Below are 25911 nucleotides of genomic sequence, written 5' to 3' on the forward strand. Positions count from 1 at the left end.
TCGTCACGTCTGGCCCTGGCAGGAGCCCAGCCCCATTCCCATCCTGCTCCACAAAAGGAGACGGGGAGTAAAGCAGTGGTGATTCTACACTGCCTCAAAATCCCAAATGATCCCAACAGCCCTGCATTTCTGCGTCTGGTCCCAGACGTGGAACATAAATCAAGGGCAGGAGTGCAGGCACACGCTGTCACGTGCCTGCCACCCGTTTCCATGGTTTCCCATGACTGTTGCTCTCAAGGGCTTGGGGTTAGGAGGAGACTTGTTCCAGAAGGAGAAAGATGCTGTGTTGACACCATTGCTGCCTGCTGGCCCAGAGGGGAGCTCAGCACGGTGCCTGCTGCTCAGGGCAGTTCAGGACCATGGGACTCAAGGAGGGGGACAGAGAACTTGGTCCCCATGGCCAGTGCAGAGGCTGAGATAGGGTCAGCCTGCATAATCCACACTGAAGAAATCAATCCATCTCCCTCAGATCCTGATTCAACACCCTGATCCCTCAGCAGCTGAGCATCACAGCCCTCCTGCTTTCCATCTCTTTCCTGTGGACCTGTCACCGTGATGGGGTGACACTGTGGTGCCATGTCCCTGCTGAGCCTGAGCCTGCTTCTCCCAGAGCTTCTGCACAGCAGCAGGAGATCAAGTGCTTGTTCAGGCCATCCTCCATCCTGGCTGCAGCAGGTGAGGATGGGTTTCCAGGCCCTCCAAGCCTCTGCTTGTGGCATGCCGTGCTCCTGAGGGGTCCGTACCCACCTGCCGACGGCTTCTCCCACTCCTCCCGTGTTGCCTCTCCTCCTCTTATATGCTGGGTGCAATGAGAAATATACTTGGCTCCTAATCCTTGAGTGGGAGGTGAAGGCAAAAAACCCCAAGACTTCATCTCCACAGCGGTGTGTGAGATGTGGATGATGGCAGATCCCCACCTTTGACTTCACTGTCTCTGGGGCGAAGGCAGACACCCCAAATCCAGACCTTTGTGTCTGAGTCCACCCTTCCTGGTGCAGGGGGACAGCCTTGTTATCTGGTTCCTGGAGAATAACAGGTCACTTCTTGTGTCCTGTGCAATGTCAGCTCCCTGGGACCTTCTGACAGACACCATTACTTGGGGTGGTCCCACGAAGACACCACATGAGATCCATCAGGGAGTGCTTTGGGAAGGAGCTGCTGGAGCTGCCCCAAGGCCTCGGTGCTGGTGGGTTTCCAGGGGTGCAGTGAGGATCCCTTCTCCAGACCCTCAAGACACCAACCTGGCCAGAACAGGAGCAGTCTTGGGTTTCTGAGTGGAATAAGGCTGAAGGCACCAGTGTGGTGCATGCCAGGTTGGGTGTTCCTCCTTCATTCTCCTCCCAGAACCACTCTGGGCTGCTGCAGGATCTGACCTGGAGATACTGGATTGTCACCCTGACCTTCACTGAAACAAAGCCTCTGGTTGCCAGCCCAGCTCACCCAGAAATGCTCTCAGCAGGCCAGGCCTCTCTCTCCTCTTTCCTAATCCAGCCCTGCTGTCAACTGCAAAGTCCCGGCCTGAAAAGGAATGACAAGACTTTAGGAAATGGCTTTGCAGTGCTGCTACCCAGGGAGGGAAGGATTTAGCCTAAAGCCTGTATAAATGCTCTGTGCTTATTGCAGGTTTCTTTCCCCCAGCTTCTCTGATCCCAGGAGACCCGTGTGCAATCCTGATGCCCCAGCTCTGTGCTGGCAGTACCTGTGTCCTGAGCCATCTCTGCAGGATCAGGCTGGAGGACAGAAGGGGCTGCAGGCAGCAGGACCCCCCCAGATCCAGCTGGGGTTGGATTGCTGCCTGAATCCCCATCCCAAGGCAGGGCTGATCCCAGTTTATCCACTTCCACATTGCTGGAAGGCTTGGTCACCGATTTTCTTGGAAAGAGCTGAAGTACCGAGAAACTGTGGCTTCCCCATTTCCATTTGTCTTCAGCTTGGCTGGGAAGAGACAGGGAAGTGACAATGAGAGCTGCTGTCCCCTCCCAGCCCTGGGCAGCTCTGTGATATGTGGGCTGTGGTGAGGGGCAAAGCTGGGAGCAGACATTCCTCTGCTGATGGAATCCAGACTGCAGGTGGTGCTGCCAGAGCTGCAGGGAATGGGCTTAAACAACCAGTCCCTTCTTATGTGGGAACAGGGCTCCTCTGCTCTGGGAGTGGCACCCTGCCCCAAGCCCCCAGATCCCAGAGGGGACCTCAAACCCTGTGGCCACTCCAGTCTCAGCTCACCACCCCCATGTGTGGGAGCAGGAAGGTGTGGGATGCTGGGGACTGGGACAGCAGCCGCACCGAGGTGATGTCTGGGAAGGGAGTAGGGGATGAAGACCCTTGGCAGCAGCAGGCAGGGTAGAGGCACTGGGTGTGATGGGGTCAACACAACCTCCCCATGACCTTAAACCTGATGACAGCTTTTAGCTTCCTCTCCAAAAAATCCCTACGAACCCACAATCTAAAAACCCCCAAGGATTAGGAAATCCAGGGGAACAGGAAGAAAGGAGCCTTGGGAGGTGGGGCTGGTGCTAGAGCTCTCTGTCAGGACAGGGCAGGGCAGGGTAGGGCAGGGCGAGATGCTGCCAAGACAACCCTGAAGAACACTTCCAACCCAGACCAACCTGTTCCTCGACTGGGAATGTTGCAAAAACTCCCAGTTCCACACTGGGATTTGAAGAAACTGAAAACCTGTGATGCAACTGAGGGAGATGAAGCAAGAGACACCCAGGAAGCAGATGAGAGATCCAGCACCACAGGGCTTCACGAGCAAGGCATTAGGCAGCTGGTAAACTTCCCCAGATCCTGAGCAGTCTCTGGTGTCACCACCTTCCCCTTCACCCCCAGGACCCAGCTCTTCCCCCCTGGAGCACAGCCAGACCCTTCAGTGGTAAGCAAGGGTGACAAGGTTATTGGAAAACAAGTCGACACTTCCAAACTGATTCTCTTTGCTGCTCTTTTCCTTCCTGAAGCTGGTCTGAGCATGGCAGAGGTTGCTTAGGAAAGCCAGTAAGCTAATATATTCATATCATCTCACATTTGGTGCCAGGACATGAAGTAAACACTGTCAGGGACTTCGCTCTGGTTCAAAGACAAGCCCTGATTCTTATTCTGATCACATTATCCATGCTCCTTGTACAGCTTCATTGATTCATATCTTAAAAAGAAAAGCCTTCAAAACCCATTGTCTGCCCCGTCATTCCAGCCCTGCTCTCAAGGGCCAGGGCAAGAAGCATTAACTAATCCACTCACATTACCTTGCCTTTGAACCAAGCACCTCTCAGCATCAATCAAGAGTGTTTGGAGGTGATACATTCCCGCACAGGGGCGAGTTTTGGCTCCCAAGGTCACCCAATGACCTCAGTCAATTGATTCCAGAAGACATGTTTTGCATTGCAGAGGTCACCCAAGAGAGTGCAGGGGCCAGCACTCAGGCACTGCCCCCTGACTGGGCTGCCTTTCTCACTCAGGGAGCACCCAGGGCTGGTGCCCACAGGGGGATGCTTGAGCAGCCCAGTGATGGTGCCCTGTTTGGTTAGAGAGGGCTGTGTGGTTATAAACAAGTCCCTGAAGGAGAAAGCTCAGGGCCTCAGGCAGAATCTGGGGTGCAAGAATGGGGACTTTGCTGGTGTCGGCCTGGCTGGGTCTCAGCGAGGGGAGAAGAGTTTACAAGCAGCAGTGTCCTCACAGGGATTACGAAAGCCAGGCTGCCAGATTGCCAGGGAAAGGAAGGTCCTTCCAGCCTCTTGGGCTTCAGCTCAGCCAGAAGCCGCAGTTTATTTGGCTCCAGTGACTTCCCAGCATACCGGACCATGCTCCTGGGGGCTCAGCTGGCTGGGACACGGGGCTTGGCCACCCCATGTGCTCCCCGGTGCCTTGCGTAAGGCAGCTCCGCACCCTCTGTCCGGCCTGACTTACACTCAGGAAGGAATTATTCATTCTTGTCTCCATCTGGCTGCAGGACACACTTGGGATGTTTCTTCCACCACTCTCACAAAGGTTTCCCATCCTGTCAGTGCCAGTAATGATGGCCAGGTCCATCCCCTTTGCTCCAGCTGACCCCCAAGTTCAGGAATGGGGGCTGTTTACTGGATGGCCTTAGAGGAATTTGGTTTTACTGACATTTCAAGTGCTGCTTGAGACTGTTGTTTTCAGGGCTTGGAGTACTTTGAGAGGACATGTCCACCAGGAAAGAATTAACCACTGCTGTCCCAGACCCTTGTTGTGGCTGGACTTAGGGGGCATCTCTGGCCCTGGCTGGATGGGAATGGAAAGCCAGGCTTCCTGTAAAGCTCAGTTTTGCTTTATTTCAGACCAAACCACTCAATGAACCTGGACCCGTCTGGGTTGCTTGGATTTGGTTCTGGTTTCAAAACCCTTCTACAGGATGAAGCTATTTTCTGTCTGAGTTCTGGGAATGCCCAGACTGGGGCTTTTCTCAGCTTCCCTGCTGAGGCCAATGTCCATCCCATAACAGCCCCTGTCTCATGCCCTGAGGTCAAAATGGAGCTGGGCCTGGGGAGAACCCTCAGGGTTGTGTGCACAGCCCCAAAGGGAGACACATCCCAGATTTGATGAGCACCATGGATCAGAGCCCACTCCCATGGTGTCCATGTGGGACTGGCAGTGCTGGGGATGGGGTCAGAGAGGATCCTCCTGGCAAAACCCAACCCCAAAGCCAGTGTCTGCAGCTCCCTGCCTGCTCCAGGGCTCTTCTCCAGGTCAGCACCGTCAAGCCCCATGTGTTTGTCCACAGATCTGCAGGGCACACACAGCTGCCTTCCCCCTGCCCCTCCTGCAGAGGCGCTTCCCAGTTGTTCTCGTTAACCTAAACCCACAAAATCACTTCAGAACAGGTCCTGCTTTGCAAAGGGCTGAGCTGGGACAAGATGTGTGAAGGCGATTCACTGCCCATGGAGCTTAGAGCGGAGGGAAAGGCTTCCCTGGGAAGAGGATGGGATGGGCAAGGAGATCTGGGGGAGAGCACAGGGCCAGAGCAGCTCTAAGAAAGGTGTGTGTGCTGCTGAGCCATGGGAGAGTGAGGAGGAGGCAAACCCAGCCCGGGTGAGGGAAGGATGCAGACAAGGTCTTGGGATCAGCTGGCTGAGACGAGTCCACTGGGAATTACAGGCAGGTCTGAGCCTGTCAGATTACTGGAGCCAGGAAGGGGGGGAGCGGGTTTAGACAGCTCTGGCAGGAGGAGGGATGGAGGAGCTGGAGGGAAAGAGAGGAGAAGGGGAAGGTGGGCACAGAGGGGAGGGAGGCACATGGGAAAGGGGGGAGAAGAGGGGAGTACCCAGCCCTGGTGGTGTGCAGCTGGTGGGGGTAGGAAGACAGACTGGGGGTGCCATGGGGTGGATGAGGTGGGAACTGGCCTGGTCCATGACACATCACCCCCAGCACCCACCTGGCCAAGGTGCAGGGCAGGAGCGTCACACACCAAAACTAATTAAATGCTCAAGGGGTCACAGACCAGCTCCAGGGCTCCCTCCCATCCAGAGGTCAGAGGAGAGCGTCCTCATTTGCTGCCTCTTAAATACATCTGATCCTGCCTTAATTCCTCATAAAACCTTCCCTGAGAGCTTTCAGGTGGCTGCTGGGCAGAGGTGCCCATGAGCTGGGTGCTCAGGCACGGGTGACAGCCCTGGGCTGAGCAGTGCCTCCAGAGGGATGTGAAGGGCTCTGGGCACTGGTGGTGATGGAGGAAGCACCATGTGCACCACCATCCTGATCCTGGGTCCACTAGTCCTCCTGCTGCGGCGTCGCTTCTGCAACAAAGTCGAACCGTACGTCCTCTCCTGTCCCCCTCCCGTCCCCTCAGGGCTCTGGGGCTGGGGCTGGAAGGGTGAGGGGGGACCCTGGGGTGGAGGATCTCACTCCTCAACCTATGTCATTCATGGAGATATTTGGGTTCCTCCTGGTCTTGGTTCTCTGGATGACACCAGGAGACTTAGCTCGAGCTGGGTAGAGAGGAGCGCTCTGTCATGTGCTGTCACCTCCTCTCCAATGCACCAGTGGCAGTAAGGAGGAAATGTAGGACTGGTCCTCCTGTTTGTGTGGTGCAAAGGGCCAGGGATGAACCACTGGGATGCTTTTACATGCACTGATCAAGGTGTTTCCCAAACAGAGCAGTCCTTGGCTGTGTGCATGCCTCGGCCTGGGAGGAGATTGAGCAGTGATTTCAGCTGTGGGGACATCACCAGGCTGACATTGACACTCAGCTGGTGTTAAACAGCCCTGGGGAGGTCCCGCTCCATCCTTGCCGTTCCGGGAGGTTGGATGAGTGTCTGGCTACGTGGAATGCTCGAGAGCATCAGCTAAATGTTGGCTCTGAGGAAAGCCAGCAGCCACCACCCCGCAGCCTGTTGCGCTGTGCTCCGTGTTCACACACACGCTCACACTCATCCTGGCTCCAAGGCGAAGGCAGGGAGCAGATGGGAAGGGACTTGCTGCAGTCCCACACCAAGGCAATGACAAAGCTGCGACAGGAGGGCAGGGTCACCTCCTGCTCGGTGCGTCCCCGCTGCGCCACGGGCACGGTGCCGGCGGCTGCGGCTTCCACTACCTGCAGCTCCCCGTGTCTTTTGGGAGGGAATCTCGGTCCCGTTCAGCACTGGCTTGGCTTCGGCAGCAGCCGGGCCGTGTCACGGCGAGCCCGAGGATCGCCCTCACTCGCGGTGCAGCCGCCTGCTCCAGCAGCAGGCTCAGCTCCGGAGGGTTCCGCTGGAGACGCACAAATCTATTTACCAGTGGAGACTGGAGACATCTGAAAGTGGGGAGGTCAAATTGCCACTTAATGAGCCGATTAAGTCAGGGGAGGAAGAAACAAGACTCAGGGAAGGCATCTCCTGGCCTCTGTGCCCCGGCTGTCCCTGTGCTACCTGCAGCACTGGTTGAATTAAACACTCATTAAGTGTCTAAGCAAATGAACTTTAGAGGTGGGGGCTGTCGCTGGGCAGAGGGTACAGGGGTGACTGGCAAGGCTGGCAGACTGCAGGTCCATCCCCTGGGAAGCTGCAGGAGGAATGGCTGGGGGATAAGTCACCTGGAATGATGGCACCAGAGCTGGCAGTGAGCCCAGTGCCCCAGCCCTGGACACGCAGCTCCAGCTGCAGCACAAGCCCTGCCGGGGGGAGCAGCGTGCAGGGTCAGCTCCTTAGGAGCGAGCAGAGCATACAGCACAGATCTGTGCACGAGGAGATAGGAAGGAGCCTGGAGCTGAACAGGCTGGGGCTGGGACAGGCATGGCGCTGCCCTGGATACTTCCACTCAAGGCAGGATCGGCACTCCTTCCATCACATTTAAACTGCAGGCCTGGAGCCCTTTGGTCTGGTCAGTCCTTTCACCCAACTGGCTTCATCATCATCATCATCACCAGCAGCAGCAGCAGCAGCAGCAGCAGCACAGCATAAGGAGAGAATGTGGCTGGTGCCAGCACCAGCAGCTAAAAGCTGGAATGAGCACAAGGGCTCCCATCACAGCATGGATCTGGGAGCATGAGGGAGACTCAGAGCTGGATGGCCAAGAAAAACTTCCTCCAAGCCTTGCTGCAGTCTTCAGACAGGCACCTGTGCTGGATGCAGCCCATAGAAAAGCCATACGCTCCTAGATTAGTTTTTTTGGTGATTAATTGCTCTCAGCATAAAAGACCAGTGGCTATTAACAGTTTTTCTACTTCATCTATTTTGGAGATTCATCAACTCCCTTTGCTTGGTGCTGGCATAAATCAGAGCTGTTCCACTGACAGCTTTACACCAAGAGAGATTCTGTTTCCAGACTTTCATGTCCTGGAAAAGAAAAGCAGCAGAAACAAGAGAAAAATGTGCTGCTGGGACTGGGGAGAAGTAGTGCAGGAGACCAAGGCACATGGACCTTATGAAGGGCAGGAACAGACCTGAAGCACCAGAGCCCCAGTACTGTGTTGAACCAACTGGATTTTGGCCAGCTAGATGACCGGGCTTAGGCTGCTCAGGCACCAGGATTCCATACAGCAACAAAGACCAGAATTTTCCATATGTGCACTGCTCTGGATGACTGCTGGATTAAAGACATCCCTGAGAAACAGCACATGTGAAGGAAAAGTCAGGAGCCCACATGTTCCACAGGATAAACCTGGCTTGGTGAAGGATCAACCCTCTGCCTCTGACGTCCCTGTGTGCGAAGCAGGGCACGCATCCTGAGCAAAGGACACAAATGAGCAGCACAGGCAAGATCAGATTATGTGAAATCCCCTGCTCACTTGACCTCCTTCACGTCCCTGTCTTCTATTTATATACCTTGGGGCTGCCAGGAATGGCACAGGTTGTCCTTGGCCCACCCTCCCAGAGCTGGGGGGCTCAGCCGTGGGATTAGTGGTAGCCACTGGAGCTGGCTGCCACCATCACAAGTGGAGAGGTTTGAAGGGATTCCTCCCAGCACCCCAGCTGTGGGGTCTGCTCTCCCCACTTCTTGCTGGAGTTGAAAAGCAAACTGGAACACTCTCCTGGACTCACCCGCTGTCAAGAGACAGGAAGGTCAAGAGGGACTCCTTGGGCTCCAGTGCTTGGATTTCCTCACCAAGCAGTGATTTATTCTTTGTTTTGTGTGATATTTAATGAGAAGGTCCTGGCTGGGAGCCAGGGCTGGCTATGGATGTCTGCTCTGTTTGCCTTTCTCATGTTCTTCCCCTCCAGTCTCTTCCTGGCAGGAGCTGCTCATCGCCTGCTCCTGGGTTTGGGGAGGTAGAGATGCTGCTGGTGTGGAACAGGACCAGGTTTGGTCCTGGTGCCAGTCCAGCATGGGGGGGATGCAGGGGACTGAGCACCCAAGGAGTACAGGAGCACCCAAAGGGGCACAGGTCACACAAAGGAAAGAGCCAGGTCTGTGAGATGTCCTCCATGGAGAGCTCTTGGAGAGTCTCAGGCTTGGTGGAGCAGTGCTGGACTATGGCAAAGCAAAGGGGTGTTTTGGCAAGTGAAACATGGGTTTGCTTTACTGCTGTTTTTTGAGTCTCCTCCCAAAAGGCTGTACATGAATCCCCTGGGCCCCAGAGGGGTTGTTTTCCTGGGACTGGGAGCCAGGGCCAGGGAGAGAAGGATTGTTTAGTGCCTGTGCTGATTTCTCCCCAGAACATCCTCGTTGTACCCCACACACTGTGCTGTAGAGCAAGAACAGACCCTCTGCACTTCAGGCTGGGGAAAACAGAGCCGGTAGCCTGGCATCATCTAGATTAACCTTCCAGTTTATTTCCCTCTGGGAAGCAGGATGTGACCTCCTCATTTCCACTGGCCAGGCATAGCTGGCAGCCAGCAGCAGGGGCACACAGCTCTGCTTCTCCAGGCTGGAGCAATCAGTGTGCAGCAGGCAGGCACAGACAAGTGTCAGCCAAATTTCTGTACACTTTAAATACATTATCAAGGCCACAAACACAGCCCCAAAGTGCTTCAGGCACAGGCGAGCCGATAAATAACCCCCAAACCCACCAGCAAGGGAACACCCCTCTGCTTCCCACGGGAGATAGGGCTCAGCTTTCCCCCATATCTGCACAGCAGCTGAGCAGATCCACTCTCTCCCTGGCTGTTTTCAATCCAGTACCAGAAGGGTCAATTCTGTGCCACTTCTGCGGAGTCATTATCCTGTCGGTTATATAAATGTCTGGGCATGCACAAAAGGCAGTGCTGATACAGTGGCTCTGACACCAACTCTCTCCAACACCTGCTTTTCAGCTGGGGAGAGAGCTGAGCACAAGAACATCTCGAGAGCTGTCACACAGAAGGCTGCTGTCTTTCAAGCTGAATGGAGGTCTAAATAGCTCTCACTTCTGCTTTAGAATCTCATTTCTAAATGCAATTAATACTGGCATATGCATAATGAGAGACTGACGAGTGAATACAGACTCTGGCAATAAAGAAGCCAGCCCCAAGTGCTATGTAAATATTACAAATCCTCACAGGGAGCTGACCTGGGGAAGACAGCTCTCTGATGATTAAACCCCAGTGACAATACGACTGCATTCCTACATCTGTCACAATACTACCTGCTGATACATAATGAGCCACGCTAAAAGAACTTGATCTTGCTGCTCTTCAGTGCAGATAAAATGTCTATTTGTAGAATGTAATTAATCTCTTCTTCAAAATCAGGAACCTTAGTGTCCTTGGTAACAACATGCCAGTGACTCAGAGAGCATCCCTAGCTTTTCCTTCTGATTTTGGAGTGAGTTACTGAAAGTGACCCCAAATTCTAGCACTGCAAAGGAGCACAAGTGGGAAAGCCAATGGTATCTGGAGGTAGGGATAGGTTTTACCCACCTTTCTGGTCTCTGCAGGCCTGCTTTGGCAGCTTAAGGAGATCCCTGGACTTGTTTCAGCCATGTTCTCTATAGTGAGACAAGCTCTGTCCCAAGATCTGGTTCCCAACCCATTGAGAACAAATTCCCTTTTACCATGGAGTATAACAGGGCAGAAAATAAACTGTCAGAAGAGCAGGGGCACAATCACAGGATGAAGCTGCTCCCTCTTTTGCCTGGTTTCCCCAGCAGTAAGTGCTGTGTGCTCTGTGTGTGTGTGTGTGTCCATGCCTGCTCTCCCTGATGGCTTTCAAGCCTGCTGGCTTATTTCAGCCAAGTCTGGCAGGGAATGGAAGTTCAAAGAAATCCATTCCCCACCAGGTAGCAAACATGCAAAGCCATGAGCATCAATGTGGCAAAGGGATGCAGGGAAGAGCTGCTGGCAGATCCCCTGGTCCTTCTGAGGGTTGTGCTTGGGCAGGGCCTGCTCCTCCAGCCCACCCCAGGCTGGCTGAGATTTGTGTTAAAAAGGCAAAGATGCTCCAAAGCAGCCAGGGGCCATATCTGCTTTCTATGAATTTCAGTGGGAAGAACCAGTGCTGGATGTCGCTCACTGACCCAGTTCCAAAGCCCAGGGGAAGCATGGGCCGTGATACAGGGACAGCTGCTTGGAGAGTGGGTGATGGAAGACTCGCATGATTTATTTATTTCCTGGGAAATAAAAAGGAAGAAGAAAAGAATTGTTGGATAAAATCAGCATATTTAGGCTAAACTGTGCTGCAGCAATTCCTTGTGGGACTGGAGTTGAGCTGCTTGGTCCCCTGTAAGGGAGATTCATCCCTGCTGCTGCAGGATGCTCTGCAGAGCTGGGGGGATGTGGGGAAAAGAAGGGCTTGCTGTTGCTGAGGGCTCTGCTCTTGAGTGCAAAAATGCCCTTTACTGGAGCAAGTTATCACTTCCCTTTAGAGAGGGGCTGCAATCAGCACTACTGCCCACAGCTCACCCCATCTCCTCTATCCCCAGGCACTCCGAGGGAGAAGAAGAGATTGGGAGAGAGGCTGGCTCTGACACTCAGGCCACGTAACAGCGCTTCAGAGAAAAGGCCAGGTGGGATGCAGCAGTTATCTGGGATAATTCAGCTCTGAGGAAATTGGGGGAAGGACATGCAAAAAGCCTGGTCTTCACCTTCAAGCATTTTAGTGGTGATTGTTTTGGTGTTTAACCCAGGATTTATTTGCTTTCCTGCCTATTGGTGAGGCTGTGAAGTATCAAGAAAAGTGTCTTGCTCTGGAGAAGGAAAATTAAACCTGGAATAGATGGTTTGGGAGGGAAAACCCCATTTTCCCATTACTTTCAATAGCATTTCAGTTCCCAGGGCACACCCAGCCATTTCTCTGTGGCCTCCTACCTGCTGCCTGGATGCCAGGAGCATCTCAAAGGGACAGAAAAGGCAGCAGAGTCAGCAGTGATCCAGCTGAGATGGGGTGCAAGGGGTGGCTACAGGTTGCCCAGAGAGGATGTGGATGCCACACCCCTCAAAGTGTTGATGGATGGGTTGGATGGGGCTTTGAGGAGGCTGGTTTAATAGAAGAGGTTTGGAACAAGATGGTCTTTAAGGTACCTTCCAACCTCAGCCATACTGTGCTTCTCTGTGGCATTTGGGACTGATGTGGCTTTGTGTCCTGCCCAGTGACCCCAGCGGGTGAGGGCTGGCTCTGGGGTGTCCATGTGCAGCTCCCAGCAAAGGTTGGGTCACTCACACACCACTGCCTTGGCTCTGGGAGGGAATCTTTGGCTTCAAGGGTGAGGGGACACTCCTATGGTTGGGCTATGGGGAGAAACTGGGGCCAGACCTGTCTTTCCTAATTCCCCCCGGGTACTGCTGAATGCCCAGGGCAGCTCAGGAACTCACCATGCCCTGCCTTTCCTTTAGCAGATGCCCCAAGGCTTCTACCTCATCTGTCCCAGCTCTCAACAAACAATTAACCACAATTCACCAATTAACCACAACTCCTTCTCGTCCTGCAGCTCCCCTGTGCTCTGCAGCCAGCACTGAGCACATCCCAGCCTCGGCACCTGCTGGAACCCTCGGCAAAACAACCCATGACAGCAACAAGGCCACATCACCCAGCTGCCCTCCTGCAGCTCAGGGAGGAGCAGGCTCTGGGCCAAGCTCTGGGGCAGGAAGGAAATTTGCCTGTCTGAGGCTGAGCCCTGGGTTGTGGCCAGCAGCCCCAGATGTGGGCACGGAGCAATCGGGGGTCCTGCTCCCAGCCATGGGGTTCTCACGTGCTCCACAGCTTTCCCATGGATATAAACCCATTAATAAAAGATCAGTTTGGAGACACAGCTCGCTGTAGATGACAGCATTAGAGGCTCATCAGCTTCTCCTAAAGCTCAGTCTCGTGCTGGGTTTATTTGGTCCATTTGTGGCAGGGGAAGAGTTGCTTTCGGCATTCAGAGATGTCTTGTGTCTGGGAGAAGTAGCGGGGTGAGATATATTTTTGGCTCTATTTAGCCACAAAAATTTGGATTTAGAATAAAGAGAAATATTCCTGTTTCCTGCCAAACTGAGGCAGACGATTTCTTGTGCAAGCCTTCGTTTGTTTGAGGACTTGGTGTCCTGTTGTAAAAATAAATGCTCTGATGGGAAAAGTCTATCAGGGTATGCTGATCAGTCATTGGGAGTGGTGGGCTCACAAACATCAGCTTCAACCTAACTGCAGAAGCAGCTCACAAAGCTTTTGCAAATAGATATTAGACAGAAGGAGACAGGCCTTTAGTTTTTTGGTGAGTGAAGTAGCCACAAGCTGAATCTTTTCCATGGGCACAGTTGTGCTGGCCTCACCATGGCTAGCATGAATTTTCAGTGCCAAATACACCCAGTTTGCACCCAAACCAGGTTGTTGCTCCTTCTGAGAGCCTACCACCTCTGACAGCCACAGGAATGGGGGAAGGAGAGAGGCTGATGGTGGGGAAGAAACCTGGGATGTGTCTCCTGCCCAGGATGTTCCTGGTTGATATCAACACCCTCTCCCCATTCTGCAGCTGTAGGGTCACCTCCCTGTCTCAGAGGTAAGGCCAGACATATGGACAAGAGCTCCCAGCAGCTTGGTTCTCCATATTGAGAATTTCACAAAGGTCTACAGAATTTTCCTAATAGATTTTTTTCCCTGTGAGTTTTTAAATTAAGCTTCTTCAGCCTCAACTCATGTTAAACATTTTTCTTTTCTTCTTTTTGGCAAAAGAAGTATTATGATCAGGAGGAATAAAACTGGTTTTACCTGGAGCTACCTTCATTTTATAACAGATTATAAACAAGATACAGAGTCAATAATACCAGGAAGGGGGGTCAGGGGATGAATACAATGCTGTGCTGAAGGCAGCACAGAAAAGATTGGAATCTGAAAAGACAAAAGCTTACCAGGATTGAGCCTCAAAAGCAGAATCAGCTCCTCTGATGATATGAATTGCCTGGATTCCCCTGACATGCTGGTATTGCTGTAGAATGGCTTTTATATATTGATTTAAGGGGAAATAAAGGTCAAGGGCTTAGCTGCAGAGGTGTTGTTCAGTCTGGGTGGGCAGAAATGGGCAACAAGGAGGATCTGCAAGGTCAGAAACGGGATAGAGAGGAGCCCCAAGAATGATGGGTGCATGCTTGGGGTTATGAGACCCCCAAAGACTGGAGCAGAGCCTCACTGAGGGGAGCCCACTGGAGCCCTGATATGCAGGGTTAGCCCAGGCACAGTCATTTTGGGCTTAGTGAAAATTCAGATTTCAGTCTGGACCTTTCCATCAAGAACTCCAACCCTTCTCCCCATCTGGACTAGCACTCAAAAAGCACTCCCAGAAGGGACAACATGGGGCCAGATGGAAATGGTGCCGCAAATGTCACAGTGCTGCTGGGACAGGGTCACTGTCCTGCAAACCTGGGTGTGCAAACAGCACTTGCTAAATCAGCTGCAGGGGAGTGTTGTAGATTTGGGGGATAAAGGTTTCCTGACCCATGGAAAGGCCAGCTCTCCACGTGGCTGGATTTCATGAGAAATGCTCTGTATTTACTCAGCCAGCCACAGGCAGCAGCTGAGCTCAGAGCGGGTGAGTAGCCAGCGGCTGCGCAAGGTTTGCTGGCCACGGAGAGGTGTTTGCTCTTTGCACCAAGATTTGGGATAGTCCCGGAAGGCCCTTGGTGGGTGGGAGTGGGAATTTGCTTAATTCATTCATTGTGTCCTCTCTGCTGGCCAAAACCACCCTCCACGTCATGAGAAACACAGAAGGGGTGGTGGCAGCCCTCACAGGTCAGGAATGGTGTCACCAGTGTTTTTCTGAGGGCTGCTGATGGACATGGTCCCTCCCATCATGGTCCCACTGTCGTGATCCCACTGAGGAGAAGCTGTTTGTTTGGGGAGGAAGGATTGTGACATCTCTGCTCTTCTTTCCATGTCTGTCCCCACTAAAATACAGTTTGGGAAAAACTAAAAAGGGAAATGAAATGCTGAGTGGGCTACCCCCACTGGGGGGTGGAGCTGGTGTGGGACCAGCAGTCCCACACACTCTGGACGAGGGGGTGAAGCTGTGGGGCCTTGCTGGGCCCAGCTCCCCAGGGTTTATCAGACTCTCTGTTTTCATCATTTCTCTCTGAGAAGGGAAGTGGACCACACAGCAGCAGAAAGTCCTGGAAATCTGCGAGGGAGACTGTTCCCAGCACCCTTCCCTCTGCTGTAGCCCCTGTAAACTATTGGCTATGGAGGATGTATGGCTCTGTATTGCTCCAACTCAATGAGATGATGCCTTGGAACTCAATTTCTTCCCAATTAAATTCCTAATCACAGCCAGCACGTGCACTTTCCCAGCTCTGACCCTCTTGTCTCACTTGCACACGTGGTCTCTCTGACAAACCAAGCAGACCAGGACTGGGGTCACCTCGTCTCAACTGCTCTGTCTGCTCCATCCCCTCCACATCAGACCCTGCTGTCTCTCCTCTGCCCCCACTCCTGAGGCATCCTAAAGGCTGTGTGTGGCCTATAACTTTTCCTTTTCTAAAAAAACCCAAAATCAACCAAAAAAATTACAGTAGAAGCAAGTAGAGGAAATTGCTTCAAGTTTCTTAAATATCTCATGGAACAAAAATGCTTCATAAGGCTGTTCAGGGAAAGAGAGGGTCAAATGTCCCTCATTAATGCTGATTTACTAAGAGGGCTGGGAAGTGGAAGGGGGAGGCAGTCCAGCTGCCTGTCTCAGTGCACAGGGGTCTGGGTCTGGGATCCAGGCTGGGATAGGAGGGTTGGTCCCCCAGCATAAGACTGGGGTGGTGGGTTTACCAGCAGAAGGTACAGTGGGGTGCAGGCTGCTGTGCACCCACACCCAGGGAAGTCCTGGCCCACACCAGCACAGCAGAGAGGCAGCACACAGCTCCCTCAGCTCACGTAGCAGTTTGGAAATTTCATGGCTTTCTGAAGAAAAGAGCAGAAGTTGAGTCCATTCAACCCAATTAAAACTCCAGAGGAAGTGCAGAGAGGCAGGATGTAATTACCCGTGCTGGAATCCCAGTTTGGAACAGGAGGCAGAGCTCTCTGAATCAAATTAATCCCTGGTGTAATTCTGCCGAAGTTACACCAGGGCTATAATTGGCCTGAAACATTTTAACTATCTCATTTAATGTTATTCATCCTCTGCTGGAGATGAGAATGTTTATCCTAAATGAGGGACTCTGATGCTCTGAAGCAATAATAGTGTGAGGCTTATGTGGTTTCTCATTTACAAGGATGCTGGGGAGGCCAGATTGTCACAGAAGATGCAGTAAATCTGGATTCCCCAAATCTTTAGCAATTTCCACAGCTCCTGTGGTGGCTGGCTGTGCCATTGTCCTTCCTGCAGTGTGTTCACTCTCCTCACACCCAGGCAACTTTTCCATCTCTTGGAGATATTGGGGCTTGTACCCCATACCCAGCCAGGGGCAGGAATAGCAGGAGATGTAAAGTGATATGAGAGAAAGTGGAAACCACTGAGAGAGGCCTTCCAAGATTAAAGCCTTTATAAATCAGCAGCAGTGAGATTTCCAGGGACAGACTTTGATTCCTGTGATGCTAAAAGAGGGGATATCCATCAATGAGGGCTGGCTCCCTGAGGCACTCCAGGGCAGCAGCCTCCAGGCCCCTGCAGAAGGAGCAGGGTCAGTGCTGCAGGTAGCTCAGCAAGCCCACAGAGCACCACAGTCCCTGCTGCCAGCTGGACACCCCATGGATGGTGTTTCCAGCTGCCAGCCCTGACTTATCCACCAGGGTGATCCCAGGATCATTTGAGCTCCCACACCAGAAGAGATCTGAGCATGTTCCCTGCAGTGAGAGACAGCAAAGCACTGCCACTCTCCATGAGGAACATCCCTCAGGAATCACACCCCATGGTGGCAATGCCATCAGTCAGCCCAAGCTCACATCCTGACACTTGCAAAGCAAAGCCTGCAGGTTACATTCCTCCTTCACCCAGCTCTACCCTGGCTGGTGCCCCCTGTCACGGATACCATTGGGCCCTGAATGTCTGCTGTGTGCCCTCAGCCCCCCCTGACCCAGCCCTGGCAGGTATCACTCGCTGTGGGCTCTCCATCACCATTACCAGGCTTTTGGAGATTGCAATTATCTGTCTTTAAATCACACTTCCAATCCCCAAGCTGCTTTTAAGCCAGACCCCTGGTCTTTCCCTCTGCTCTCATGCCAGTGGAAGCCGCAGGAAAGGCAGATCTGTTTGTTCTGAAGCAATTTTTTAATGCCCTGTAGCTTAGAAGCTCAAGCATTACAATTCATTCCAGCTTCTCTTTGCTCCTCAGAGGATATTAGATCCTTCTTTTGATACTTCCTCACTCTTTGTAGATGTTACCCTAGTTTTAATTTTCAGGGCTTCCAGACTGTTTTTAACAGTGCTGAGCTTTCAAGTTGCTTCCTTCAAACTTTCTCCAGCCATGCTTTCTCAGAGCCTAAATAGCTTTGATTATTCCCAGATGTTTCTGGTTTGTTAACTCCAGAATAGTATTGTGTAACAGCTTGGAAAGAAGACTGGCAGCAGGGGTCCTGGGTTCTCTTTCCTTGTTCACCAGATCACTTCCCAAGCAGAACATCTATGGGATTTCACCTACAGAAGGAATGTTATTAGCAGCAACAGGACTGAAGGTGGCTGAAATCCTCTTGCTGATAAAGATAACCCTCTGAAGGCATGGCTCATTTTCTTCACCCAGTTCCTCCTTATCCTCTGAGCTGAGACTTCCAAGCAGAATGACATGTTGGGCAAGACATCTGCAGGGAAGCCTTTGAGCAGGCATTCCTGAGGCTGCCTTCATGGAAAATTGCTCACCTCCAGGCCAGGCTGGGCTCAGGCTGTGGCCATCCCTACTTGCCAGCCACCCGGCTCTGCTCTGCTGGGGCCAAGTTTTGCTTGGCCTGGGAGGATGCGTGCGTATGTCCTGACAGGCCAGAGAGTGGGGACTGAGGAGTTTTACACAACTGGCTGTGCTCCTAACAGACCTCTGCAGCCCTCCCGACTCCAGCAACCCTGCCGCTCCCATGTTTGAGCCACTGCATTGCTAAACACTCATTAAAAACATCCCCATTCCCACCAGAGGAGAGACAGGGTGTATCCGATCTGGCAGGAGATTCTTCTCAACCATCCATAAATCTTCCCAAGATCACCCCAAATTCCCCATGTTTCTTGGTGCCTCCACCCACTCTGCTGGATCCTTGCACTTCCCTTTCTCAGCCCCGTGCTCAGCTCGGCTGAGCCCAAGGTTCCTGGAATGGATATGGATATCCCATGGCGTCTGCCTCCCATATGCACAGGACCACACCTAGGCAGGGCAAGGAGCAACAAAAGAAACAGGAAAACAAGAAGGGAAAAAGAATAAAAGCATCAAGAGAGAATAAATTTTTAGCAGAGCGAAAAGATGAGGGACAAACCAACCTACCTTGGGATGTGCCCACAACTGTGGTGTGGTACCCAGCCTTGTCACCTTGTACCAGCTGCAGCTGGGAAAGCAGGTGAGAGACAAACCAGCACCATTCAGCCCTTGGACAGCCAGGGTCCTGCTGTAGGAAGACCCTGCCCCAAGGAAGACACCCATGCCTCTGCCTGGGACACTGAGTGTCTCAAAAACCCAGTCCCATCACAGCTGGGCACAGCTTGTGATGAGCAGATGTGCCTCAGGCCAGTGCTGTGTGAGCTGGTGGGACCAGGGATGCACCCAGAGCTGCTCAGGAGAGCAGGGAGGAGGCAGAGAGAGGAGGATCAGCAAGACAAGCGATGAGTGAAGAGTGTCAGTGCTTGGAAAGCACAACCAATTTGCTTTTAGTACAGTTCATGCCTCTCCAACAGTGCCTAGAATAACAAATTCCTTCCACCCTCCAAGCCTGAATGCTGGAGGAAGCTGCCGAGAAACTTAATTGATTAGCTGGATGCGTGCACAGAAAAAAATTGCTCAGCATCAAGGAAATCACTGTCTTGACAGTTAATGCAGACACTGGTGGAAGATTAGAAAGACCAGCTGCAGCTTTTTATCACAAAACCCCTTCTTTAGTCTGGGAACAAGGCAAGATCTGTTTTGATGGGACGACCCATTTTGCAGGGGCACTGAGGGGCTGGAGGATCAGGGCTGTGCCCCCACACTGCACCCACCCAGGGTTCACTGGCCCCATTACCAGTCCTGGCATCTTCAGCTGCTGGAGGGCAAGGAGACAAGTTTTGGGCCCCTCTCACCCCCCACTCTCCAGCTCCAGAGGTTCCTATCAACCCTGTCAGCCTCTGAGCAGCAGGAAGAGATGCCCTGAGAGCAATTTCAGCATCCAGGGTGGAGAGAACAGAGCTGAGCACACTGGAGGAGCTGAGTTTCCAGATGCCTCACAGCATCCTCTCTAGCCATTGCAGAACATCTCCCCATCCCAGTCCCTGCCTAGGCTTGCTGCTTTGCTCTCAGCATCTCCAGCTCTGTCCTGCCTGCCCCAAGGTCACCACCTGCAATTCTGTCACCGCACAGGATTGCTTTCGCTGTTTGGCAAAAGAAAACAGGAAGCCAAAGGCCTGCAGGGGCTGTGAACTTGCCTGTCATGTTCTCTGACAGTACCAAAACCTTTTGCTGCTTGTGTTTTTCCCAAACTGTCGCTGCTTGTCACACCCCTTGTTTAAACCTCTGATCCTGAAAGCTTTCCTGAGCCCTCGGCAAAACAACTGGAGAGAGCATGGTCTGTTCTCCACAGGGATCAGACACCACCTCAAAAGCAACAAGACTGACGGTGTCAAAGCTTCCCAGAGCAGGAACAGGCAGAGCCAAGCGTGCATGCCTGTGCTCCGGGGCTGCCAGAGGTGGGAGGAAGCAGCCTGCTAACCCCCAGCTTCCTCCTCTCCCTCAAGCTACTCAGCTCCTGAGGTATTTGGCTCAGGGAAGGATGAAAGGGGAATGAAAGGGCTCGGCCCTCCTGTCTGCTCTCTGCTGAGCAGAACTGCTGTTCTGTCCCCCATTTCCCCTATTGCTGCTACTTGACCTGAGCAACCCAGAGGCATTTTAGTCACGGTGCATTCCTAGCACAGCATTGGTTTTCTGGAGCAAAACGGGAACAGCTGCCAAGAAACAAATCTCCTCCTGATGCCTGGCACTTTTCATGGGTAGAACAAAACTTCTTGAAACCCCAGGGGAAAAACCACCAGATCTCAGCAGCAGTAAACCCCATCCCACTCCATCCCATCCCCTCCAGGGATTTTGCAGCATGAGGGGGCTCAGACAGAGACTAATGAACATTGTGATCACATCCATACGGCACCACTTTGAGAGCTTTGAGTCAAAGAGGAGGTGAAGAGAGATCTGATCTTTAGCTGAAAGCAGTGCTGTGGGGAGCAGTGCACTCTGGCTGAACCTCCCAGCATTCAAGTCCAGCTATGTCCAGTGTCCTCCCACCTGCCCAGGCCTGCTGGCACTATTGTTAACCAGGCAGAATAGAGGCAGGTAGGTGGTGCTGATATGGAGCACATTAAGTTCACACATGGCTTGCTGTGAAAGAGTTTTTGAGGCTTGTCAGGGCTAAGAGAAGCTTGTCCCCAAGTGCTGTGAGGAAATCTGGTGCTATCAGAGTCAGATTGGCAAGGAGGGAAGTACACAAGGGTGTTGCATGAGTTGAGTGTGGATTGCATGTGGAGGTATCTGTGTCCACGGGATTTCTGTGTGCTTGACTAGCAGAGCTCCCAGATGAACATAACCCTTTCCCCACGAAGGTTAGTATCTCTCCTAGGTATTAACCAAATGTGGGAGGACAGAGCCTGTTAGAGTTTCCCTGCCATATTCACCAATTTCTTCACAGATTGCTGTGGTTTGGCAGGGTTGGGAACAGACAGTCAGAGATAGCCAGAAAACTGAGGAAAGTGTTTCTGGAAGCCTGGAACCTGCTGAATGAGACACACAGCAGCCTCAAAGCACATGGCTTCTTGCCCCTTTCAGCTGAAGGAACAACACTTGCTCTGTGTTCACTCACATCTTGAATGTGATAGATAGAATAAGGACAGAAATATTGGCAAGCCAGTTTCTTGGAGGGCTTATGCCAGCTGACACCTGCTCCTTGCTGATAACAGGGTTCCACCCTCAGTCATGGTGCAGAAGGCAGCCTTCAGACAATATGAAGGCAATATGTTTTTCTTGTTCACCCTGATTGAGACTGAGGCTTATCTTGAAACCATCCACTGCGGTTAGTGCTCAGCAGTCTCAGTCTGACAGAAATGGGTCTGATGGAGGTTCAGCTTCACTTTCTCAGTGATCATTTTAGCAGGATATGCAGGAACAGGCTCAGTCAGCAGCACCTCTGGTTCACTCAGGTCAGGGCAGGTTCTCTGACCACGAGGATTTTTAGGCATGAAGCATGTAGAGTTCACAGCTAGGACAGGTGCAGAGCTGATCTGCTGAAGCCTAAGGCAGCAACACCAGGTTAGCCCCACTTAAGATGCATTAAGGTTTTCTGTGAAGGTAATGTGAAGTTCACATTGCAACACACATCACCTCCCTGCTCACTGAGATTCCCAGGAGATTGCCAGGAGTGCTTCAGAGAGACTGGAGCTGCTGACTGCAGGCAAGTCATGGCAGTGCTTTAGCTTGTGAGCTGGAGATGACAGAGAAACACAATCCTTGAAAAATCAACAATTCCTTTGTGATCCAGGCTTTCAGGTCAGGTTTACACAGCAAGCCAGTTCCAGCAAGCCTAGGCTGCAGCTTCTCCTTCTGTTTCTTGGCTAGCCCAGGCCGTTCTGCTACAACAACACAAGCAAAGTCCACTGTCACAAACACCATCTGCTGAAGAGGAGGAAGGTTTCACACTGTGTCAGTCTCTTTTATCTCAGTGTAGGCTCTGCACAGGAGCTGGCTGAAGTTAGAAAAGCAAAGGAGACCCCAGCAACAGCTTTTCCTGGTGCTGTCTGTGGGCAGTTACTGATTTGAGTAGAAGAGGACTCCAGGAAGGCAGGACAGCACACAAGCAGCTGGTCCATCACATCACTCTTCAGGCTTTGGTTGAAAATAGCATCAGAGTTTTCCCCCCCAAACTACATGAAGTCCCAGGCAGCAGGAGCAGCCCTGCTCAAGAGCCAGCCCAGCTGAGCTCAGTCTTTCTGTTTTGGATCAGGTGACTCCAGAAACAGAAGCAGCAAGAGCCAGGCTGGGACTGGCTGTATGAGGAACCATCATTTACATCCTAGTCCCATATCTACAGAGCAACAGCCACACGCACCTCAGCAGCAGCAAGACTTCTTTAGCCACACAAGAGGTACTTGAGCTTCTCTGGAAACAGCATCTTCAAATCACAGCCCAGCACCATTGTCAGACTGAACAGGAGGAGGAAGGGATGTCATTCTAGAAGCATTGTAGAGCAAATACAGGGGATCACAGCACATTTCTGTAGCACTACAGGTTGCACACAGTGGACAAAGCAACTCAGAGCAGAGAGCAGCCACCCAGCCCTGGGTGCTGAGGGGATCTATACTCCACAGCTGGGCTGAGCAGGATGAGGCCAGAAGGACACCAGGGCAACACAAGACTGAGCAGGAGAACAAACTCCTTCCCTGGTTGGACAGGAGCAGAGCAGGATTGGGCAGAGGCTAGCCCTGACTGGGGGCTGGGGACAAGCTGAGACCTCAGGCAAGTTGGTGGGGAGTACAGTCCTCCTCTGCTCCCCAGGGACCTGTTTCTCATATATCTTCCTCATGGATGAACCCTCTTTTTCCCAGTCCAAAGTCTCCCTCATGCTGAACAGGATGCCCTCCTTTCCCTGAGAGCCCACACAGATGATGGTCCTGCTCCAGAGTCGATGCTGCAGGGTTTGGGATCTGGGACCCAGGGCATCAGATCTGCATGGAGGCTGCAGAGCGGCCACGGATCTCCAGCAGCTCGCAATGCCCAGTGCTTCAGATCAATTCCCTCTCAGCCTGGAGCCAAACCAGGATGCAGCTCCAGCTCTTCAACAGCAAAAAGCTGAATTAGTTGAAGTCATGGTGCCAGCTGTGTATTTAAGCAAGAATTACATAGGGTTTCTGCTGTGGTAATGCAGCAGGTGCTGGCAGTGCTGCTAAGACAGATGAGGAAGGAAAGGCAGTGGGCTGGAGCTGGGAGAGGTGCTCAGGGAACAGTGGGCTCTTGATTCCTGCCCTGCTCAGATGTAGGAAAGGTACCCAGGCAGTCAGCCAGCCCATAACACCTCACTCCTTTGAGCTCCCTGGCTCCTGCTGAGCTTTTCTTTCTGGCTGAGCTTTGGCCACCATAAATCTTAGGTCTGGGAAAGCAAAACACCACTGGGAGCAAGCACTCACAGCCACTGACTCCTAGAAGAGGTGTCCTGGCCATGAACTGGGATCCTATGGCATGAGGCCCTGACCAAACACAGACATCAAAGTGGTGCCCATGCCAAACTGCAGCCTCCTGGAAGAAGATGTTTGGGAAGTGATTATGAATTTGGAGCCTCCCAAAGCGGGCTAGCAGCTGGATATTCTGGATGAATAAAACCCTGCCAAAAATTAAGATCTGTTTCTGCAAAGCTGAAACAGCAAACTTGTTTGTCTTTCCTCCTTCCCCTCACAACCACGTTGTTTTAAACATTTACAGAGACCTTTATACTGTTTAAATAATGATTGGGGTGGAGGGGTTTGTTTCCAGTTTTTTTGCCAGCTGCTCCAAGTCAGCAGCACTTCACAGGCAACTTCTGGAAAACCAGGTGCTGCGGTTTGTGGCAGTACCACCCACACTGTCCTGCTCCCCCTGCCTCACCTTGCCTGCCCCACAGCTGCTCCAGCAGAAAGGGGCCCCCTAAGCCTCAGTCCTGCCCCCCAAAAGAAGGGGTTACCCTGAGACTCCTCTGCAGTGTGCTGGGTGCAGCCACTGCTTTGTGGGATAAAGGGGTGTATGTCCAGCTCCCCACACACACCCCAAACCCCCAGCAGCACTTCCCAGGCAGCCACGGTGGGGCTTTCTCGCCCTGACCTTGGGAGGAGGGGTGGAGGAGGATGCTGAGCGCTCCCATCCCCGAGCACAAGCGCCACGGAAGATTAGGCATCTCCCGCGGAGCGTGTTCTCCCGCCCACCTCCTTCAGCAGCGAGGAGATGACAGCTGGGGGAAGAGAGGAGAGCGCTCGAGAAGTGCAGGGGGGGAGATGGCTGAAGGCAGACCGACCTTGCAGCAGCAGCACCGCAGCAGAGTGGTGGTAGCTGGATCAGAACGAAAGGCGTGTGAGCCTCTCCCTTGGAGGCAGTCTTCAAATATCTGGGGGTTGTGTCTGGCTGAGTTTTATTTGCAACCTGTGGGGAAAGGGAGCGAGGAAGGCTGTCCAGGGGAGCTGGAGGCTTTCTGCAGGATGTTTGGATTGAGTGAAAGGACAGAGGAGTGAATATGAGACATGCTGTGGAAGCAGGATGTGGGATAGAGAAAATGTTTATACAGTCAAACTCAGGCTAATCCATGGGAAGCTTCAGAGACCATAAAAGCCATCTGCAAGTGGATAGATCTCGTTCTGGAGGAAAACAGTGGTTTAAAACAGCACTACACTCTTTGATCTACTCTGAAGAGATCACACCTGTGAGCCTGAAGACAAGACTAGGATAAGCAGATCCATGAGTTTGGCCCATACAGTGAGGGCTGATAGAAAAGGCCATTTATGGTCTCTTCCTGTGCAGGAACTTGGGGCCACCAAACAAAACCACCAGGAGCCAGACACGGAGCAAACAAAAGGAAGCTGGTCCCTCTCCTCCCCACAGGAGGGAGGCTGTTACAGATTCACTGAACAATTTCATAGAAAACAAAGTTACTGAAATCTCCTTTCCAGAGAACACTCATTAGCAGGGGCAGTGAATTGACCTCTAGCTCAGAATCTGTACCCCTCAAAATTGACATGAGCCTGGGTGGCCCCTGGTCTGATGCCCTGCAGCAGGGCTCCTTCAAGCAGATGTCAGTGGAAAACTGTTCTCAAGAAACCTTTTTACAAGCAGCAGGAGGAATAACCACTGTCCTTTAACCAGCTGCCCTCTGTCATCTTGAAAAGCCTCGGTTTACCTTCAGACTTGGTCAAATTAGGCATTTGGCCTGCTCTCCCTGCACAAGGGCAAGAAAAATTATCTAAAAGATCCTGAAATAATGTGGCCTTTCATCATTTAAACACTTTTTTCCCCATTAAGCAATGAAAGCAGCAGAGATGCTATTCTCAAAAGTACCTCAAAACAATTATCTCCTTCCTCTGGAATAAATGGTGAGAAGCAAGAGGTGAGCTGGAGATATGACATTTGCAATTCTCCATTTTCCATCTGCAGTAGGAAGAAATGTTGATTTGCATTGTGCTCTGACACAACTGCTTGACCTCGGTGCAGCTTATGCTAATTACTTGCAAGAAAATGCTTACTTGCTCTGTGCGTGCCCAGCATATTTCTGGTATCTGAGCCTGAAAGATGAAATATTGCTTATAGCACAGTGCAGATGGGGATGGCTGAACCAATGGCTGGTTGGCCGAGTAATCCAAGCAAACAGAAACACTGTGATAAAAGGGGGCCTGAGAAGTTTCCCGTTAATATCACCTGGGTGTTTTTATACCAAAAACTCACTCCCTTTCTGCTTAATGTGCTGTAATCACTCAGGCTGACACAGAAAATGGAGAGAGAGGATCCATCTCTTTGCCCAAAGCAAGGACAACTCACCTTTCCTTGCTCATCTAACTTGGCCTAAAAGGAAATCTCTCTCCTGATCTCAGTAGCTTTATAATGTTTAAGTTTTCCTGCTACCTTTGGGTGCATTTGTGTAGCTGTACACATCTCCCATCTCTGGATATGCTCAGAGGGCATATATTTCAATTAAACATGCTCATCCATGAAGAAGCTGGACTCCTACTGCTGTTTTTCAACAGATGCATCGATCTGGCCCTAGGATTTATCTGTACATGCACTGGTATTGGAATGTTTTGTGTGTGTTCTCTGTTCTGGTCGCTCCTCCAAGGAGCTGGGAACAGAACCTGGCTCACTTTGCCTGGCTGGAATACAGACCTGAAGGATCAAAAGTGTTGATCAGCTTGTCTCCATCCCACTGGCATAATCTCCCCAAGATCCATTCTGTGTTGCACTCAAAAAACAGTACCTTGAGACTGGTTTTATTGCACTGTGCTCAAAACCCAAT

At 52.1% G+C, this 25911-nt stretch overlaps 1 long non-coding RNA gene across 1 annotated transcript; it reads left to right on the plus strand.

Annotated features, from left to right (window-relative positions):
* The first annotated feature begins 5570 nt into the window (after positions 1 to 5570).
* On the plus strand, positions 5571 to 12907 carry LOC148182702 (uncharacterized). Its single transcript, XR_015774344.1, has 3 exons — positions 5571 to 5768; positions 11273 to 11356; positions 12278 to 12907. It is a non-coding gene; the product is annotated as an uncharacterized LOC148182702 (long non-coding RNA).
* Positions 12908 to 25911: the final 13004 nt, after the last annotated feature.

The sequence above is a fragment of the Pseudopodoces humilis genome, chromosome 21, assembly GCF_049639895.1.
Source record: "Pseudopodoces humilis isolate 2021_Gansu_Grassland_sample_001 chromosome 21, ASM4963989v1, whole genome shotgun sequence".
NCBI classification, from domain to species: Eukaryota; Metazoa; Chordata; class Aves; order Passeriformes; family Paridae; genus Pseudopodoces; species Pseudopodoces humilis.